The 22469-nt window shown below is 46.7% G+C and overlaps 1 long non-coding RNA gene across 1 annotated transcript in view; it reads left to right on the forward strand.

Moving 5' to 3' along the window:
- Positions 1-11577: 11577 nt before the first annotated feature.
- The window catches only part of LOC134944507 (uncharacterized), a 34954-nt gene continuing 24062 nt past the window's right edge, over positions 11578-22469 (forward strand). The window contains exons 1-3 of the long non-coding RNA XR_010181881.1: positions 11578-11659; positions 12027-12092; positions 15789-15997. This is a non-coding gene — a long non-coding RNA (uncharacterized LOC134944507). The remainder of the gene's footprint in view (positions 11660-12026; positions 12093-15788; positions 15998-22469) is intronic.

Raw genomic sequence — 22469 nt, forward strand, 5'->3', positions numbered from 1 at the left:
AAGCATCAGGTTTGCTAGAGCGGTGATTCTTCTTCAACCAGACTCTGTCTCCCACATGTAAAGAAAGAGGCTGAACATTGGTATTGTACGCTTTTTCTTGTCGTCTATGTACGGCCTCCATCCTCTGCCCGACAATCTGTCTGGCTGCCTTGATTCGTTGCTGATGTTCACGTACCCACTCAACCTTAGGATCTATCGGGTCAATCCGAACAGGATCCAGTTCCAAGTCTGTGGGCAACTTGCCCTGCCTGCCGAACATGAGGTAGTAGGGTGTAAACCCTGTAGAACAATGTTCAGTATTGTTATACAAGTAAGTAAGTTCAGGTAAAATCGCGGGCCACTGTGTACGCCTCTCTGCAGACAAACTCCTGAGCATCTCGATGATGGTCCGGTTGGCCCGTTCGCATAACCCATTCCCCTGTGGGTGATAGGCCGTTGTCCTCACTTTTAGACAGCCGTACAGCGAACAAAGCTCGTGGAACAGTTGCGATTCAAAGGCAGGACCTTGATCGGTGAGGATCTGGGCAGGATATCCATAGGGCCTTACAAAATGTTTCAAAAATACCTCTACAGTGGTTTTTGCAGTTAAGTCTTTGGTGGGTACAATCACAAGGAATTTACTATAATGATCAATCATTGTTAGGGCATATTGATACCCGCTGGTGCTGGGCTCCAATTTTACATGATCGAAGCCGACAATCTCTAAAGGGCGTTGGCTTCGGATGGCATGCAGGGGATCCTTTTGATTGCTGGCTGGGGGTCTTTTTAAATTGCAAGGTACGCAATCACGACACCATCTCGCAATGTCTTCCCTCATGCCAATCCAAAAATACCTCTTTCTTAAAACTGCTTCAGTTTTTTGTGTGCCGAAATGTCCAGATTTATTATGATAGGCCTGGAGTAAGAGGTTGCTCTGACATTTTAGGACTACAATCTGCGTGATGGGTTGATGTGTGCTGGGTTCGATACTGACACGTGTGATGAGTCCTTGCTGGAGCCGGATACGGTCCCGGTGTCGTAACAACTTCACTAGCTCTGGGTCCGCTTTAGCTCGCTGTGTCCTATTCAGTTGCTGTTCTTGCCGAATCAGTTCCATAAGTTCTTTTAGTATTGGGCTCTCCTTTTGAACCTGTTCCCAATCTACAGTGGATAAGTCAGCATGAGGACTTTTGGATGGTGAGGTGACCTGAGTGGAAACTGGTTCCGAAGTTACTATTAATCCCTGGTTCAGGGGTTTGAACACCGGGGTCTCTACATCCTCCGCACTGTCTTGTTCAACCTCCGGCATATCTACAGTAGGTAAGCGGGACAGTGCGTCCGCATTCCCATTCAACTTTCCACTCCGGTAATCGACTGTATACCGAAAATTAGCCAGACGGGATACCCAGCGTTGTTCTAGTGCCCCCAAATGAGCATTGGATAGATGAGCCAAAGGGTTATTGTCAGTTATGATAACGAACGGGGTGGCTGCCAGATAGTTCTTGAACTTTTCCGTGATAGCCCAGACAAGAGCGAGCAGCTCTAACTTGAATGTACTGTAATTCTCGCTGTTTCGCTCTGTTTTTCGGAGTCCACGACTGGCATAAGCTATGACTCTTTCCCTTCCATTTTGCATTTGTGATAACACCGCTCCTAGTCCGTGATGACTTGCATCCGTATAAACTTGGAAAGGCTTCTCGTAATCCGGATAGGCAAGTAGAGGAGCAGCTACCATAGAGGCCTTGAGTGATTCAAAAGAGCGTTGTTGCTCCTTACCCCATATGATGAAGGATGAATTCCTCCTCTCCTGTCCAGATTTGCCACGTAGTAGTTCATGCAGCGGGGCTGCCACTTTCGCAAAACCCTCCACAAAACGTCGATAATAACCCACAAAACCCAGAAAGCTCCGCACTTCCTTCACTGACTTGGGTATGGGCCAGGCTTGTACCACACGTATCTTCTCCGGGTCGGGTTTGACACCCTCAGCGCTAACAACATGTCCCAAGTATTGGACTTCGGGTTTTAGCAAGTGACATTTAGTCGGTTTAAGTTTCAGACCAGATTTGATGAGCTGCTTGAACACTTCTTCTAAATGCCGTAGGTGGTCTTCGTAATTTCTTGAAAAGATTATAACATCATCTAGGTATAACAGTACCATCTCAAAATTATAGTGTCCCAGACAGTGTTCCATTACACGCTGAAACGTAGCTGGGGCATTGCAGAGCCCGAAAGGCATCCGATCAAATTCGTATAAACCCATTGGAGTGGTGAAGGCAGTTTTTTTTCTGTCCTCTGGTGCCATCGGAATTTGCCAATATCCACTGGTGAGATCTAAGGTGGAGAAGTAGGCCGCCGTCTTCAATGCGGTCAACGATTCTTCGATTCTTGGCAGTGGGTAGGCATCCTTGTGGGTAACGGCATTCAGTTTGCGATAGTCCACACAGAACCGAAGACTTCCATCCTTTTTTTTTACAATAACTATCGGAGCTGCCCACGGGCTGTGACTCTCACGGATAACCCCTGCGTCTCTCATTTCAGCAATCATTTTACGCACTGGCTGATACATAGCGGGAGGTAGGGGTCGGTGTCTTTCTTTGACTGGAGGATGATTTGCTGTATGAATATGGTGATCCACACCTTCGGCTTTCCCGAAGTCGGAGGGATGTTGACTGAAAGCTATTGAATTTCTTTGGACTACTTCTAACACCCCTTCTCGCTGTTCCTCTGGAGTGTTTTGATCACCAATTTGGATCCCACTCCACCACGGGCTCTCACTCATAATGGTGGAAGAACCTTCAGTCAATACTCCTTGGGGTGCTGATAGTACCTCTTTCTCCAAAACATCTTGAAAGTCCACTTGAAATACCTTTGCCACCGGACAGTGTCTGAAGAGACGAATTGGATAATTGTGAGGGTTCAATATGCGAACAGGTATTCTACCCCGCACCACTTTAGCCAGTGTCTTAGCTACGGCAAATGGCTGTTGTCCGTCAGGGTCACAGGTCTCAGTCATGGCATGATAATCGTGTCCGCCAGGGCCAATCCGAGCCTTACACCAGACTACATGCTCTGAGTTGGGAATCAATAGTATAGGTCGTCGATCCGCAATTCGGGCCTTCCCAACCGCTCCCTGGTCATTGGTAAATTTTTTCTGACCTTCCAGTATTCGAATAGTCTGGTGAAGCGTTTTTCGTTCCCACGGGGCAGCTGTCCTCATTTCGTTACGAAGGGCGTCTACTAGCTCATCGGGACAGTTTCTGAGGATATTCATTCCCAGTATGACTGGGGGCAGGAATTCATTTGACACAGTCGTCACCAGACAACCCTGTCTGCTCAAGGTTGCTCGGCCAACTCTCATGTCTGTTTCCCAGTAACCACTATAATTTATGGGTTGGCCGTTGCTAGCTAATAGATGTAACCAGGTGGTTGGTGGAGATACGATGTCCTGTTCACTCCAATGTTGAAGAAACTCATCGAGTCGGATGGTTGAAACCTGTGATCCTGTATCCAGGAGAGCAAACATTTCCACCCCATCAATCTGGATCTTCAGGCGAGGGCATTCACCGACGTATCTGGGCCACCACTCTTGGGACGACGGACCTATTGATACATCTCTTCCCGAGGTTCGGTCCCCTGCCTCGGGGTTTCCTCGTTTAAAGCTCCATTTGGGCAATTTCTTTCGATGTGGCCACATTGCCGGCAACCTCGGCATATAGGACGCCCTTGGGCATCGAATTGATCAGTAGGACGCCTTCCTGTTCCCCTTGGTAGATCCCAGCGGGATCGATTCCTTCCTCCCCGATCTGGTCGCCATTCCCGACGTTGACTGACACCTTGATTTTGACTTAACTCTTCTATTTTCTGACCCATTCGGGATAGGTTCAAGGTAAGCTCCGTAAGCTTAGAATTTAAGATCCCGATCGAATCTTGGTTGGATGGAGTTTGTGCTTGTTGAGTAACCACCTTAGATAATACTACTTCTGCTTTTGGGTGTGATTTGATTCCCTTCCCCTCTTCTCCTCCTTCTTGCTCGGCGGATATTTCATATTCAGGATCCTCGCAGGAATTCAATCCCAGAATCTGAAAAACTTCTTCCTTGAACTCCGAAAAGGAACACTTCGGTTGTTGCCGCCGCCACATTCTCAGTTGAGACTGAATGTTTCCTTCTTGTGCTCCCTCAATGAAGAGGTTAATTAACGTTTCATCAGCTTGCTGTATTTCTCGGGGGTCCAAAGCTTGAACTGCTCTCATTGCTTCTTGCAACCCCAAAGCAAAATCCCGTAGTGTCTCACCAGCTCTTTGTTTTCTAGCATACAATCTACTTTTTAAGTTAGAAATTGTTTTTAAGGCGAAAATGCGCACCAATTTTTCCAGGACGCCTTCTGCTGTCTCCTTTTCTTCTTCCGTCCATGCTTCTGTCTCCCTCAGCGCAGAACCTTTTAACTGTCCCAATATGATCTCCACCTTCTGTACCTCGCTCAGCGGGTACAACCTGAACATGGAACGCATCTTATTCCTAAACTCCTTAAGCTGGCTGGTTCCTGTGGTACGCATGTCCCCCGAATAGGTAGGAAGCCATGAAGCGCCAAAATAATATGGCATCGTAATGGGCGATGTTATCCCTTGGTTCTGCCCTGTCGGAGATTTACCAGGTGATGCAGGTAGTCTCCTCCGGGTGGATGTTGATGTTGATGCCGGAGTCTGGGATTCCTGTGATTCCGACATTCTATCCTGTTCGCGGACGCCAATTTTTATGTAACAAACGGTAAAATGAGCCTGGTTACCTTTATCTCTACGATGTCCAGCGATATGCAGCTGAGCCCTCCAATTAAAATATTACACTCTGGTATCCAAAGGAAGTTTACTTTATTGGCTAAACATAAGCCTTAGCAAGAGAATTTCATATAACTGTAATTTACATTAAAAGAACCACATAAGGTTATATTGCTGACATGAAACTCAATATGATCAGAGTAAACTGCTTTTCCTAAAGATGAGTTATCTATTATCAATGACCACTCTGTCTTAGTTATACCTCTGTAAGATGATTAAGTTTATGCGTGTTATCCCCCTTGGATTTAAAACTAGAGTGTATCTGAAGAGCTATGTGTATTAGTCTATTAGGTACTAGCAATTGAATTAACTGTGAACTACAAGGTAACTCTTACTTTATAACAAATCACCAAGAATTTAGTATAGTTTTAAACAATAAATTACAATAAAATCCAAGTCCCCTAGAGCACGTGCACGGCTATGAAATTAGTAATGAGAGCTCTCGTATGGTACGTTGCCCGGGATAATTAAGTCCTGAAACTACTTGTTTCCACTTTACCTCCGCAGGTAATGTATCAAATCAACAGAGTTGTTGCTGTTCTCAAATAAACTGTTTTGTTATAGCTAGATTTGACTACTCCTGTCAGAATGGTGTACAATTGAAAACTATTAGTGCCATAAAACTGTAGTCGCTGCAGCTACACTTTCAGCCTTTTTTTGTCATAAACGGTACCGCCAACTGTCTATTTCTTTTATGTCGGTTTCCTGGAATTAACGGGTCAGCTTGGCACTCTTTTTTAACAAGTGCGTAAGGGACTACTGCTTCCTCAATGAATTCTGGTATAGACAGCAGCCTTCCTATACTAGGTCCGAGGGTAAGCGGCTTGGAGAGTCTACTACTTTTCTTTTACTGTATTGGCTTTGTTTAGCAAAGAAGGAGTTAAATGTAGAGCTCCCGTAGGTTTATTAGGAGATCCAACGTCTCTGCAAGCTGTGTTACCGTAGGGGTTCGTAATTGGGTGAGAGCACTAATTTGACCGAATGTACAGGATTTATATGAAACTCTCTCTCCTAATCACTCAGGTCTGTATATTTCTTTATTTAGTTTATCTCTCTCTCCCGTACTTAGGAAAGGTACTGCTGTTTAAACTAAAGGCAGGACTGTGATTATGGGATATACCCATCAGCTGTCAGGCAATGCAGTTACCTGACCCTCTGTTGGATTAGTCTCTCTCTGCCTTCAGATCCGCCTCTTGTTGTGAGCACTCCCAGAGGCAGTCCCTCTGTCTGCAGGTGGGGCGCGGCAACAGGACCCGTCTCCGCCTCGGTTCCGCCCCCGGGTGAGGTCTCACAGAAATGACCACGATGCTGCTCACCGCCCCTGGAGGCCGGGCTTCACTGAGAGCCGCTTCACTGCTCCCGCCTCACTCCTCCCCGCAGCCGCCGGGATCCGGATCTCCAATGCCCCAGCCGAGGTGACCGCCTCAAGTGCCGCCAACCAGGAACCGCTTGACTCCGTGACGCGCACCTCTCCGTCCGCTCTCCGCTCACTCTCTCTCTCCCTCTGACGCAGCACACCTTCCCCGCTCTTCAACGGTCAGTCTCTCCTCCTCTCTCGTGCCCGCTGTGTGTCCCTTGGGGGGGAACCGGCGCGCGGCAGCCCCAGAAGTTTCTATTCACGCGCCAGCTCCAGCGGGGTGATATTGATAACTGCTGTTTGTCCACTGTCACCAATGTTCCCCAGAGTCCCAGTATGGGAGCAGCCATACATTATTGTCAGTCATGGGGAACAATCCACCAGATTCCCCAGGGGCTGCAAAATTACATATACATATATATACATATAAAGGGCACCTATAATACCCTAGTGGGGTGTCACACAATGTTCGCAGTGTGTCTGCGCCAAGTAAATTTGCTAAAGGTGGGTACACACTATTAGATATATCTGCAGATCAATTGATCTGCAGATATATCTATGTACGGATCGGGCAGTGTGCTGTGCATACACACTGCCCGATCCGTCGGGGGACTGACGTCATGAACTGGGCGGGCGGGCGCTCGCGCCCGCCCAGTTCACCTGTCAATCACCGCCGGCCGCCGCAGCATGTGTACGGGCGGTCGGACGACCGCCCCGTACACACACAGCGACGCGCCAATATATCGTTAGATATATTGGCTGTCGGCTGTGCTGCGCGGCCGACGCGATACGTCTGTGAACGACGGAGTTCACAGACGTATCGCCCGTACACACTGGCCAACGGTCCCGCGATGTATCGGCCGTTCAAGAGAACGGCCGATACATCGACCAGTGTGTACGGGCCTTAAGAAGTTGGGTATTTTACTCATGGCTTAACGGAGAAATTTCTTCGTTCTGGTGATCGGAGTGTGATTGACAGGAAGTGGATGTTTCTGGGCGGAAACTGGCCGTTTTATGGGTGTGTGCGAAAAAACGCAGCCGTTTCTGGGAAAAACGCGGGAGTGTCTGGAGAAACGGGGGAGTGTCTGGGTGAACGCTGGATGTGTTTGTGACGTCAAACCAGGAACGAAACTGACTGAACGGATCGCAGTGGCCGAGTAAGTCTGGAGCTACTCAGAAACTGCAAAGAAGTGTCTATTCGCAATTCTGCTAATCTTTCGTTCGCAATTCTGGTATGCTAAGATTCACTCCCAGTAGGCGGCTTAGCGTGTGCAATACTGCTAAAAACAGCTAGTGAGCGAACAACTCGGAATCACCCCCAATGTCAGATCTTTACAGAGCTCTCTTAAAAAACCCGAAAACAAACAAGGCATGGTGTGAGTGTCCTACACAAACAATGACTAACACTGACGTTGGAAACATGTTTTGTCTAAAAAGAGCCTAAATAGTCTGTGCACAAACGTGTAAGTAAAATAAAACAACCCCATCAGCAGTGAAAGGGTTAAGCGCAGCAGCTTAGTTTCACTATCTTCTATCAACCCCCTCCTATGTGCCTGTATCTATACCCTGCAGGCACCACAGGAGACAGACCAGCATTGGTGAGAGGCCAAGAAAATAACTGTAAGCAATTAATGTTTTATAATATAACCTCCAGTGTAATCAGCATTGCTTCTGCCTAATGGGTGTATAAGTGTCTGTAGTAACCAAAAGCAGGTTTGGAACGTGTTGCAGATAAAACTAAAATGTGTGACTGCAGGCTTGTGTCTCTAATAGGGCACACAAGTGCTATTGTACTGTAGTGTCAGCTTGAGGTGAGGGTCAGTTATACTAGACAAAGAGGGTCATTCTGAGTTGTTCGCTAGCTGCATTCGTTGCTGTGCAGCGATGAGCCAAAAAAAGGCACTTCTTCGCATGCGTATACGGCGCAATGCGCACGCGCAACGTACTATTACAACGAACGATGTAGTTTTGCACAGGGTCTAGCAAAGCTTTTCAGTTGCACTGCTGGCCGCAGAGTAATTGACAGGAAGTGAGCGTTCCTGGGTGTCAACTGACCGTTTTCAGGGAGTGATTGGAAAAACACAGGCGTGCCAGGAAAAGCGCAGGCGTGGCTGGGTGAACGCAGGGCGTGTTTGTGACGTCAAAACAGGAACTGAACAGTCTGAAGTGATTGCAAGCGCTGAGTAGGTATTGAGCTACTCAGAAACTGCACAAAAAAACTTTGTCGCCGCTCTGGAATCCTTTCGTTTGCACTTCTGCTAAGCTAAAATACACTCCCAGTGGGCGGCGGCATAGTGTTTGCACGGCTGCTAAAAACTGCTAGCGAGCGAACTACTCGGAATGACCACCAAAGTACTAAAGAGGTAGAGGACTGTTACGTTTTTTAGTAAAGCCAGGGAAATCCAGTGCTGGGCAGATATAATGCACTCACATGTTCCTTATCTATCAGAGCTAGGCTCACCAACCGTGTTCCGGTATGAATGGTCGACAATGTTAAGGTCGACACTCATTAGGTCGACCACTATTGGTTGACACTGACATAGTCGACATAGACTAATGATCGACACATGAAAGGTCGACACATGAAAAGGTCGGAATGAGTTTTTTTTACTTTTTTGGGTGTCGTTTTCTGCGTAAAATGACGGGGAACCCCAATTAGTGCACCACGTCCCCTTGCATGGCTCGCGCAAGGTTACTGTTCCCAATCGTAGTCCACAAGGATTGTAAAGTTTGAAAAAGTTCCAAAAAAGTTTTTACAAAAATGAAAAACCTTTTCATGTGTCGACCTTTTATGTGTTGACCATTTTCATGTGTTGGCCATTAGTCCATATCGACCATGTAAATGTTGACCAATAGTGGTCGACCTAATGAGTGTCGACCTTAACATTGTCGACCATCAGATCCGGATACCCCCCATCCTACCCCTTTACTCCGGGACAATCATGAATTACACAGGTGTAATTCATGCGTGTCCCGGCTTACATGAACAGTATAGGAAGCCTAATCAGAGCTGTATTCCTGCACAGAGACCATAAGGCTTTTGCTCCATACTGCACTCTACACTGTGACGGTGAAATCTCTGCAATCCGTGTTTACTAAAAGTGGGTTATATCATCCCTTCCCTGCAATTGTTATTACCGGTGTAGGGCGGGGATTAGTGTATGATATCACATACCTCCCATCATTCTAGATGGGGAAAGAGGGACACCTTTGTGCACTTGAAAACGGGGCGTGGTATCAGTTTAATTCGGCCACGCCCCTATAATGATGCTGTTTTGGGGGCATGATCACGTCACACCCCCATTTTGAATCACGCTGGGGGCAAGTCCAGCACTCCAGCAGCTGCTGGGCTGCCCCCAGTTTACTTTAAAATCAGGACGGTCGGGAGGTATGATATTATACTAGCCTGTTTTTTTTACTTAGTTTTAAGTTGGTCATACATCAGAACGATAATCGGGCAGTGTGTGGGAGTAAATAATAATCAGTTATTTGCTACCACACACTGAAAAACACCAAAAGACGTTGTTGGAACCCTGCTTGATTTTACCCAAGTAGTTACCTGATAATCAGGAGGAATGCTGGACACTTTTCCCCAAATAGAATGGTTTTACAGAAGTAGGTGGACCCTCCTTCCTGCTCACCCCTAGGGGTAAATTTACTAAAGCTTCTAAAAATTCAAAGAGGCTGCTGTATGTTGTCCATAGCAATCAATCAGATTCTATCATTTATCTTTTGCATCCTAGAAAATTATAGACATAATCTTGTTGGTTGCTATGGGCAACATCACCCGGTTTCATATTTAGAAGCTTTAGTAACTGTAATCTCCTCTGCAATCCTAGGTCCTGGCATAGCCCTTTTCCAATGTGAGTTAACATGGGGTGTCCATCGTCCTCACTCTATGCATGGACAGCCAACCATCCTCCAATGGCCATCAGACTATTACTTTACACTCTGACATAGAGCACAGATTCTGCATCTCTGGGAGAACTAGAAGTCTCAGAACACGCTGCTAGGACATGTAGTTAATGTTATACAACAGCCGAAGAAGCTGCAGATCTAGTAAAACTAGGTGTATCACAATGGGATGATGGATCCCTTTGTGCTGGCCTGAGGTGGGAAGAAGAATGAAGCCAGTCGGAGATAATGATCCAGAGGAATAACAAAGCAAAACAGCTAGGAGTGGTAGGGGAGAATCACTAATTATTGCCCCAGTCTTGGCCAGACAACTTCATGGACTGCTATCTGACCTGTAATCACTGCAGACTCCGCTTACCTGATGTACTATGATATACTGTAACACCAGGCATGACTAGTACAGGGTCGGTTTATACATGGTGTAAAATGCCTGACTGAGTGAAAATAAACTGAATTAAAAGACATTACCCTAGTAGAAAGTTCCCATGCCAGTAAGGGAACTGGTTAGCCATCTGACAATATAGGGTATGCCGGTGATTCTACCACAAGTGCAAGAAGCTCATCCACAAATTCAAAGATGAAAATTACTAACGAGGTCATGGGACAAGTATATAAGTACAAATGATACATTCCAATGAGACACTATCCCCGCACCATTACACACTCCTTAATAACACAATTGAAGAGTAATTGACATAAATTGTGTATGGGAGATGTATGGCCCTTACTAAAGCAACTTACAGTGATAACTTATTAATCTATACAATTGTACAATGTGACTGTGACCTCCGGGCCCCCAGTATATGAGAATCACACACTATCCCTGGCAGAGGGCCACATGTACATAGGGGTGTAGTATGTTATGCCGGCTGTCGGTATACTGGTGCCCAGCACGCCGGCGCTGGGATACCGACTGCATGTATGTCGGCAGCAGGGCGAGTGCAAAAGAGTCCCTTGCGGGCTCGCTGCTCTCGCCACGCTGGGGGCACGGTGGTGCGCTACATGTGCCACACTATTTATTCTCACCCAAAAACTTATAAATGTTGCGTCAACCTTTTTTGTGTCCACATTTTTACCCTGTCGACCTAATGCATGTTGACCAATAGTGGTCGACCTAATGACTGTAGACCTTTTCCATGTAGATCTGCTGATCCATGCTTGTCGAAAGTACCAGGAATTGTGACCCGAGTTGACCCTTTCACACATAAGATAACCCCATGTTGATCGGCAAATAACCGGGTAAAAATGCTTGACCCAGCAATTTGCTTTTCTGTGTGAAAGGGGCGTCAGGCTGGTACCGGCAAAAAAAAAACAGAACTCAAATGCTGGATAAAAGCCGGGATTTTGGTAATTTTCTGTGTGAAAAGTGGTATTATACAGTATATCCTTGACAGGTGGCATTGTAATGAGATAACGTTATACACTACACATTTGCTTTGAGGCTCTCAGTGGGGATGGGGGAGGAGAGATAGTGAGGAGGGGAATTCTGTCACTAGCACCAGCTCACAGAGATAAGGAAACCTCCCTGAGATAACAGCTGGGCAGCAGAGTCTATGTTTCCAGTAGAATACGGCTGTAAGTATACACTGGCTCTTACCACTACACTACACTATAGTAATATTAATAGTAACAGCACTTTCTGCAGTTCTAGATCATAGTGTTTGTGAAATAATAACATGTGGTTTTAGTGGAGCAAACAAATGTATTTACTCTGTAACCAGGACAATTTGAAACCATTTTCTATATGACTATTCGCAAAACATGTCTTCTTTTTTTTTTTTTATTGTCACTATTAAAGAAAACTGTTTGGTTTTTTTTAAATGACAAAATGTTGGGAAAAATGAGCTGCAGTATTCTGATCTAGAGAATGAATATCAAATAATGTAACAAGTCATATGTAAAAATGTCAAGTAAATGTTTAATATCTCTGTTTCCCTATCAGCGCCTTCTTCCAAGCCTCTGAATTTATGCACCTTATTGGGAGCGGACCTGGTGACTCTCCTAACAGGTATGTCTTCACCCACTTTGCTAAATGACAAATAGCCCCTTCATTGTACATTGTATAACAATATTTACATCAATAAATATCACACATATGGATCGCTTCTTTATGCTGAAATAAATTAGAATATAACACTGTACATTTATTACCAGTTATTTATATAGCGTACACATATTCCGCAGCATTTACAGAGAATATTTGGCCATTCACATCAGTCCCTGCCCCAGTGGAGCTTACTCTCTATGATCTAACTCTCTCTGCACATGTTATATCTACCACACCTGCAGTGCACATGGGGGGTAATTCCAAGTTGATCGCAGCAGGAAATTTTTTAGCAGTTGGGCAAAACCATGTGCACTGCAGGTGTGGCAGATATAACATTTGCAGAGAGAGTTAGATTTGGATGGGTTATTTTATTTCTGTGCAGGGTAAATACTGGCTGTTTTATTTTTACACTGCAAATTAGATTGCAGATTGAACACACCACACCCAAATCTAACTCTCTCTGCACATGTGATATCTGCCTCCCCTGCAGTGCACATGGTTTTGCCCAATTGCTAACAGAATTCCTGCTGCGATCGACTTGGAATTACCCCCATGGTTTTGCCTAAATGCTAACAAATTTGCTGCTGCGATCAACTCTGAATTACCCCCTATATTCCCTATCACATGTACACACAGACACAGCAACACTAGGGTTCATTTTTGTTGGAAGCCAATTAACCTACCAGTATATTTTTGGATTGTGGGAGGAAACCGGAGTACCCGGATCAAACCCACGCAAGTACGGGGAGAATATACAAACTCCACACAGTTAGGGCCATGGTGGAAAATGAACCCATGACATCAGTGCTGTGAGGCAGTAATGCTAACCATTACACCATCCATGCTGCCCAGATTATCTGGCGTTACACTGCTGGCATCTAGTTTCCCTTCGTGGAGAGGACCTTTCCCATAAGTCTCTAGGTCCATGTCACAGAGTATTTGGAATAGTAACCTATGGCGAGCAAAGCGAGACACCGCAACCCTATAATATATATTCTATAATCACTCCAGTTACTGCAAACTGATCTTATAGTGTAACAATTACAGGGTTTAAACAGAGTTTATAGAAATATATTTTAAGCCTCATTTGTAAGATTCCATACACCATACCTCCCAATTTCCGTATACTCCAATGCGGGATTCTTTCATGTGTCTTTTTCCATCACTTTGGCGGCATGCCCCCAGTCCCTCTGTCTCCTGTGAATAGGCGTTGCGCGCATGCGCGCAGCTTCTATTCACCAGTGCTTCAGTGAGTGACCGGAATCTCCCAACTGCCCCCCCCCCCCCCCCCACACACACACACACACACACACACACACACTGCGGGCCACGGGTGGGACAGCAGGACAGTCCCACAAAAAATGGGACTGTCCCCCAAAAATCTGTACGGTTGGGAGGTATACACTGCATTATCACTATGTGAGCTTTAATTGGGCGCCAGATATTGTTCAATAGCTCTACCAATATATATATATATATATATATATATATATATATATACATACAGAGGTTTGTGAAGGTGGCACTCACAGGTAAATAATCAAACGTAGTCCATATATAACTTCTACGTTTCGGTTTTATTAAAGAAAACCCGTCATCATTCCTGATGACGGTTTTTCTTTAATAAAACCGAAACGTAGAAGTTATATATGGACTTCGTCTGATTATTTACCTGTGAGTGCCGCCTTCACAAACCTCTATATGCATCTTTTAGGAAGGCACCGGGTCATTTGAATTGAAGGAGTGCCGGTTTCACGAATACGCTATAATCTGTACATAGCAATTTTTTGGAGTAATATACTTGTAGGGACTGTTTATGAACTATGGAGATAAAATAAAAAATCTTCAGAATTTTTGTCAGTCTGTGGAATCACGCAAAAACTACCGGATGAATTTGGACTGCGTTTTCACTATTGTATAGCTTAGTGACCTAGAAAGATACTGAGGTATGTGTGATCTCCATGAGACATCAGGGAGAGGAGCAATAAAGGAAAAGCCAGATGCTTGACACTCGGCACATGCAGTGTGCAGGCTCCTCAGGTCCAAAATGATTATGGGGCCTATTTATCACCATCTGCATCCAGGATGCGGATGACAGGTGATAAAATCGCCCCAACTCGCACTGCGATAATTGCTTAGATTGCAGGGATGTATCAATTATCGCATGCAGGGACAGAACTTGCGGTCAAGCTCTGTCCCTGCGATGCCTCTTCGCAGCATCATCGGGATATTTTTCGTAAAAAATATCCCGATGTCCTGCTGCGCATGTGCCGCCCCCGCCGACATCGCCACTACCACCGTCACCCGGTTGACCCCCCCCATCGCGACTACCCCCGTGCGCCCCGGACCCCCCCCCCCCCAGAAGATCAATAAACTCACCTGTCCAGGGAGCCAGTCCGCGCTGCTTCAGGAGGCTGCCGGGCGCCAGGTCCTTATCCTGAGCTGTAACCCCCGGTGCTGCAAAGTGTGCTGCCATTTTGCAGCATCACTTTACTGCACCGGGGTCACAGCGCAGCATATGGGGGACACGGCGCCCGGCAGCGATCACCGGAGCAGCGGACACCGACCCCCTGGACAGGTGAGTATGTTTGTTTTTTAACTTTTTTTTTTTTTCTACACTGTGATCAGCTTGTGTGTCCATCGGACACACATAGCTAATCACTCTGCCGGGTCCCCGCTCAGCTCTCTCTGCCAGGGACAGAGAAAGCTGGGCAAAAGTGCTACCCTGTGAACTCGCCTGCCTGAGCTGGCGAGATTTCACAGGGCACACTGCGGTATTTTTACACATTTTTTTTTAGTAAATTCGGCCACATCACATTTCCCATTATAAGTATGGGGAATGCGATATGGGTTACTAAAAAAAAAGTGAATTAAAGGGTTTGGAGCAGTTTTTCATGAAAACTGCTCCAAATGCCCTTTAATACATTCAGGTGATACTAAAATAATGTGAAAAGGGTGTGAAAACAGAAAACTCCCTTATTCACATTATTTTAGTAAAAATAATGTTAATAAATAGACCCCTATGTGTGTTGAATTTCTAAACTTAGGACTTCCAACTCACAGCATTGCACTGAAAGTTGGTGTTCCGATCATGCTTCTGCGGAGCTTTACTCCGACCAAGCTATGCAACGGAACCTGACTTAAAGTGACTGCTCTGCAGAGGAACCTAATTGAGACAGAGATTCTAACGGTGTGTGGTACAGATGAGACTGTGTTTATACCACGTATCCCCCCTTATCCCCAACAATTTTCCTTTTCAGTTCAAGCGGATGCAGTTTCCTGTAAGCGTCTGCATCACTGTGATAATCAGAAAGTCGCAGGGGCAAGTGGTCAGGGCTGCAGGCTTAGATCTCAGGACCAGCTGCTCTCCCATGGTCAGCTTTACATGGCTTGCTCATGAGTTAGTAGCCCCCTAATTGGCTGTAGCTATCCACCAGTCAGAGTGCTGACAGCCATTCGCACTATTTTATGGAATCATGTGAAGAGACGGTGCAGGACCGTAAGAGGGGTAGACTACAGTGTGACTTGCCCCAGTGCATTACTATGTCCAGACCTACAATGCTGTTAAGATGTCCATGCTGTGTATCACTAATTGGTGTATGGGGCTGGATGCCGTGCCATGCTTACCAACCTCACTGATGGCTCTTTTATTTTCAGGACCCAGGATAGTAGTCTCCTTCACCCTTAGCTGTCAGGTGTCAGGACTTAGCTCTGTCCAGTAATGGAAGCAAGACTATGTAGTTGCTGCTTCTACCTCCGATGACACTCAGCTTCCTGTCATGCCTGCTCAGGATACCAGCCGCGCCTCAGCCCGTTATTTGCACTGACAGACCCTCTGCTGAGTGACCCCACTACTTCACCACCAGGTAAGCTCAGGAAAAGACCATTGAGTACCTGCGTGCTCCCTTTTTATAGTCTGTGCCCACAAGCTCCCTGGCACACTGTCATATTTTACAGTGCACAGGGTTTCTAGGTAGTCCTCTCATACTATTCAGTGCCACCTATGTCACTCTGTTATGCACTAAAAGTAGACCAAAATGAAACAGCATAAATTATGAGAAATAATACATGCTAATTTGAGTAGGGTTGCAAATGCTATCCAATGTAATAAAAGGCTAACTCTGCTCCTCAACTCTGTTATGTGTGCGCCGGAGGCCACTAGAGGGTGTCTGTGGCAAATGGGACATTCACTTGCATCCAGCGATATAAGACTTGTATGTAATGTCTACGTGTATATTGTAATGGAGTCTGTGACACAACATGGCTGCCAGCCTGTGCTCTAAGTGAACTCATAGCTACGTAGATATGGGAGTAGAAGACACTGATGTATAGTGGGGAGTCAGAGGTTAGTTTATGGCCCTTACCTTATCTAAGAAGCTATAAACTATAATTAGGAGCAACATTACATAAAGCCAGGTCAGGTCAAGAAATCTGAACTATTGAAACTTAAGAATACAGCAGTTTAAAAAGGAAATCTGGTTTCTCACTGCCCAGGTACACAGTATTGAGAAAAAGACGGGGGTCGCAGCTGTGAGGGGGTTATATCTGCCCCTCTCACACACACTAGTTATCAATTTCTGAGGGAACAGCCAAGAGCTGGGAATGCATCATATCTCTTACATTGTGAAATCCCTCCTCACAGAAGGCTAACTGCGGTTGAGTAAGTTAGTGTTATGCACACCAGTGCCTGCAGGAAAGTACTAGTGTCAGAACTGTTATGCACTCCAGTGTCTGCAGGAATGTACTGGTGTTTGAACTGTTATGCAAAACAAATGGACTCACAGACAAACTGGGGAATATGACATAACGTACACAGAAGGTGATAGGGTAACAAAATACACACACAGTGAACAGAGAAGCCCAGAGGCTAAGGAACTGGGTATCTCCCTTGTATTAGAACTGCTCAGATGTAAAAAGCAAGATGTTGTGTTTTAATACGTAGAGAACCCGAAATGCTGTTGCTAAGGGCAACAGCAAAACCCTAAAGGGTTACCAACGGGTGTGGCAGTAAACTCCTTGGTCAGAGATGGAATGATAAACACAAGGAGAGCCTCCACAATCCTGATTCTCACTTGCAGTGCACAGGTTTAAGCTTACTGCCACTAAACTGACCCCTGACACCTAGCACAGTGAGACAGGATTAGACAGGCAAGTGTTAGAATACAGCCGCAAACTTGCTAAGTTCACAGAGTAATAACAGAACCCCAGCAAGCTAAACGACTGACTCCAGTCTTACTGCTAGGTCTGGATTGGCAGAGTGTAATACCAAATCCCCAGGCCTATTTGCAGTAAGCAACAAACAAATACAAAGCTACACAGTACTGGCTAACTTTCATGAACTGACTAACCAACAGAGATTCAGCAGCATCTGCTTACCCTGAAAAGAGGCCTTATAAAGCAGGTGCTGTCCACGCCCCACTCAGACCTCACAGACTGTGAGCACAAAAACCAGCACCGGATCCCCTGCCGTGCACAGAGCCTATAACCACTGCACAGCAAAAGACCCGAACCGGAGTATCAGCTGCGCTCAGGTTACTCCACTAGCACTTGTCTCCCGGTTGCCATGACGACGTGGCAGCACAGGGCAGGAGACCCTAACAGTACCCCCCCCTCTGACGAGGGGTCAAAGAACCCCTACCACCGGGTTTATCGGGGAACTGCGAGAAGAAAGAGCGTATCAGTCTGGGGGCATGAAGATCACAACTGCGCACCCACGACCGCTCCTCCGGGCCATACCCCTTCCAGTGCACCAAAAATGACAGCCGACCCCGAACCACCTTGGAGTCAAGAATCCTTTCAACAACAAACTCCCTCTGGCCACGTATCAGAAGAGGGGAAGGTCTTCCACTGGAAGAAGGATTACTAATCGCCCGTTTTAAAAGGGAACAATGAAATGTTTTATTGATACCCAAAGAACGGGGCAGATCTAACTGAAATGCCACCGGATTGATAACCCTGGTGATCTTATAAGGGCCGATGAACCGGGGCCCTAACTTATGAGATGGCTGTCTCAACTTCAAATTCTTGGTAGACAACCAGACGAAGTCTCCTAATTTGAAGCTGCAGGGTCTTTTCCGCTTATCAAAAACCCTTTTGGTCACTAATGACACAGACACAAGGGCTTTCTTCACTTTCCGCCAAATACCTCTAAGGACCGAAACCACAGAGGAACCACCAGGCGTGGAGTCCAGGGGGTCAAAAGAATTGGCCTTAGGATGATGCCCATACACACAAAGGAAGGGAGAGATCCCTGTAGCAGAGTGAGCCGCGTTGTTATAGGCAAACTCCGCCATGGACAGATGAGCAACCCAGTCAGTCTGACACTTGGAGACATAACACCTGAGGAACTGCTCCAAGGACTGGTTCACCCTTTCAGTCTGCCCATTAGACTGTGGATGGTAGCCTGACGACAAGCTGACAGAAATCTGGAGATCGGAACAAAATGCCCTCCAGAATTTGGCCACAAACTGGGATCCGCGGTCAGAGACCACATCAAGTGGCAACCCGTGGAGACGCACAACATGCAGCATAAATAATTCAGACAGGCGTCTGGCTGATGGCAGCCCAACCAGTGGAACGAAGTGCGCCATCTTCGAAAACCTGTCAACGACAACCCAGATGGCTGTCATCCCCGAGGATTTGGGCAAGTCCACCACAAAATCCATTGAAATGTGGGTCCATGGCTTAGATGGGATAGAGAGTGGATGTAATGGGCCAACAGGAACCCCTCTAGGAGTCTTATTTCGGGCACAGATGTCACATGCCCGAACCCACTGATCCACATCCTTAGCCACCGAGGGCCACCACACCGCCCTAGATAGCAACTCCCGAGTTCTGGCAATACCCGGGTGACCTGCCGACTTCTTGGCATGGAATTCCAGGAACACTCGCTGTCTTAACCTAGGAGGCACAAACAAAAGACCTACCGGAAGGTCTGGAGGAGCCTGCTCCTGTGCTCTAAGGACTAATGATAAGAGGTCCTGGGTAATGCCCACTTTAATACATGATGGGGAAACAATGGGCAACGGCTCCTCGGTGGTCTCCTGGATTGGAGCAAAACTCCGCGAGAGCGCATCAGCCTTGATGTTTTTTGACCCAGGGCGATATGTTATCAAAAAATTAAAGCGAGCAAAAAACAAAGCCCATCGTGCCTGCCTGGCATTGAGACGCTTCGCTGACTCTAAATATGCCAGATTCTTATGGTCAGTGAGAATTGAGACCACAAACTTAGCCCCCTCAAGCCAGTGTCTCCACTCCTCGAGTGCATCCTTAATAGCCAACAATTCCCGGTTACCCACGTCATAATTCATCTCGGCAGGCGAAAATTTACGGGAAAAGTAAGCACAGGGATGAAGGCGATTATCAGACACTCCCATCTGAGAAAGCACTGCCCCAATACCCATCTCAGAGGCATCCACCTCCACCACAAAAGGACGCTCTGGATCTGGGTGTCGCAGCACCTTGGCCGAAACAAATGCCCTTTTGAGACGGGCAAAAGCCGCTTTAGCCTCACAAGACCAGTGAGCAACATCCGCCCCTTTCTTAGTGAGTGCCACCAAGGGCGCCACTATAGACGAAAATCCAGCGATAAATCGTCTATAAAAATTCGCAAAGCCCAGGAAACGCTGAAGCGCCTTCAAACTAGTGGGCTGCACCCAATCCAGGACTGCCTGTACCTTGGAACCCTCCATTTGGAAACCTTCTGGGGAGATAATATATCCTAGAAATGCGATTTGCTGAACTTCAAATTCGCACTTCTCCAGCTTCGCCCCAAGCCGGTGGTCTCTGAGTTTCTGGAGGACTAAGCGTACATGCTTCCGATGTTCTTCCAGGGAATGGGAGAAGATTAGGATGTCATCTAAGTATACAACTAAGAATCTATCCAAATATTCCCTGAGCACATCATTCATGAAATCCTGGAAGACTGCCGGGGCATTACAGAGCCCAAAAGGCATCACCAAATATTCATAATGCCCTGAGTGGGTATTAAAGGCAGTCTTCCATTCATCCCCCTCTCTTATTCGGATTAGATTGTACGCACCGCGTAGGTCAATCTTAGAAAAAATGGTGGCAGTACGAAGCTGGTCAAACAAGACCGAAATGAGAGGCAGTGGGTATGAGTTTTTAATCGTGATACGGTTCAATTCCCTGAAGTCGATGCAGGGTCGCAACGAACCGTCCTTTTTACCCACGAAGAAGAACCCCGACCCAACTGGAGACTGTGAAGGTCTGATAAATCCCTTAGCCAAGTTCTCCTGAATGTACTCTGCCATAGCCTGAGTCTCAGGACGTGACAGGGAGTACAACCTGCTCTTGGGAAGCTTAGCATTTGGCAACAAATCAATGGCACAGTCATAGGGGCGATGGGGAGGTAGTACCTCTGCAACTTTTTTGGAGAACACGTCCGCAAAATCTGCATAACACCCTGGCAATCCTGGCAAACTTAGCTGCGAGAGCCTGACTGGAAGGCTCAAGCAACTCCTGAAACAATCAGTACCCCATCACCCTCAGGCCCTGAAGTTTTCCGGCTTTTCTGGGCATGATACTACCACATGACCTTTATTCCCACAGTACAAACACAACCCCTGCTGTCTCCTCCGCGTCTTCTCACGCGAGGAGAGGCGGGTAGCCCCAATCTGCATAGGCTCCTCAGAAAATTCCTCAGAGTCTGAGGTTCCCTTGGGAAGGAAGGAAATCTCAGTCTCCCTTTCAAGCCTACGCTCTCTCAGCCGTCTATCCACCCGGATGGATAACTGCATGAGCTGATCCAAGCTATCAGGCAAGGGATATTGTACCAGTTGGTCCTTTATCTGGTTAGAAAGACCTCTTCGGTACTGGTGTCTCAGGGCTGGGTCATTCCACTGGGTATCATGGGCCAACCTCCGAAACTCCGTACAGTAAACCTCAACTGGCCTTCGCCCTTGCTTAAGGATCGAAATCTGAGCCTCGGCTGAGGCCGTCTTGTCAGGGTCATCATACAACATGCCCAGTGCCGTAAAAAAAGCATCAACACTTTTAAGCGACGGACAGTCAGGCTGCAACCCATATGCCCAGACCTGTGGGTCTCCTTGTAGCAAGGAAATCACTATGCCCACCCGCTGAATCTCCGACCCAGAAGACTGAGGCCTAAGCCGGAAGTATAGCTTGCAGCTCTCCTTGAAACAAAAGAACTGCGAGCGATCTCCAGAAAAACGATCCGGGAGATTTACTTTCGGCTCCTTAACCCCTGCAGGTGCTGCTGCTGCGGGAGCTCCGCCAGCAGCCTGGGAGGTGTGCATTTTAATGGACAAATCATTAAATTGTCGAGTCAGGACCTGCACCTGATCGACCACCTGTTGCAACGTATTTTGAGGGGTATGCTCCATATTCCCACAAAATTTCAACAGGAGTATTAGGCTGCTGAATATGTTATGCACACCAGTGCCTGCAGGAAAGTACTAGTGTCAGAACTGTTATGCACTCCAGTGTCTGCAGGAATGTACTGGTGTTTGAACTGTTATGCAAAACAAATGGACTCACAGACAAACTGGGGAATATGACATAACGTACACAGAAGGTGATAGGGTAACAAAATACACACACAGTGAACAGAGAAGCCCAGAGGCTAAGGAACTGGGTATCTCCCTTGTATTAGAACTGCTCAGATGTAAAAAGCAAGATGTTGTGTTTTAATACGTAGAGAACCCGAAATGCTGTTGCTAAGGGCAACAGCAAAACCCTAAAGGGTTACCAACGGGTGTGGCAGTAAACTCCTTGGTCAGAGATGGAATGATAAACACAAGGAGAGCCTCCACAATCCTGATTCTCACTTGCAGTGCACAGGTTTAAGCTTACTGCCACTAAACTGACCCCTGACACCTAGCACAGTGAGACAGGATTAGACAGGCAAGTGTTAGAATACAGCCGCAAACTTGCTAAGTTCACAGAGTAATAACAGAACCCCAGCAAGCTAAACGACTGACTCCAGTCTTACTGCTAGGTCTGGATTGGCAGAGTGTAATACCAAATCCCCAGGCCTATTTGCAGTAAGCAACAAACAAATACAAAGCTACACAGTACTGGCTAACTTTCATGAACTGACTAACCAACAGAGATTCAGCAGCATCTGCTTACCCTGAAAAGAGGCCTTATAAAGCAGGTGCTGTCCACGCCCCACTCAGACCTCACAGACTGTGAGCACAAAAACCAGCACCGGATCCCCTGCCGTGCACAGAGCCTATAACCACTGCACAGCAAAAGACCCGAACCGGAGTATCAGCTGCGCTCAGGTTACTCCACTAGCACTTGTCTCCCGGTTGCCATGACGACGTGGCAGCACAGGGCAGGAGACCCTAACAG

Source organism: Pseudophryne corroboree, chromosome 7, assembly GCF_028390025.1.
Source record: "Pseudophryne corroboree isolate aPseCor3 chromosome 7, aPseCor3.hap2, whole genome shotgun sequence".
Classification (NCBI taxonomy): Eukaryota; Metazoa; Chordata; class Amphibia; order Anura; family Myobatrachidae; genus Pseudophryne; species Pseudophryne corroboree.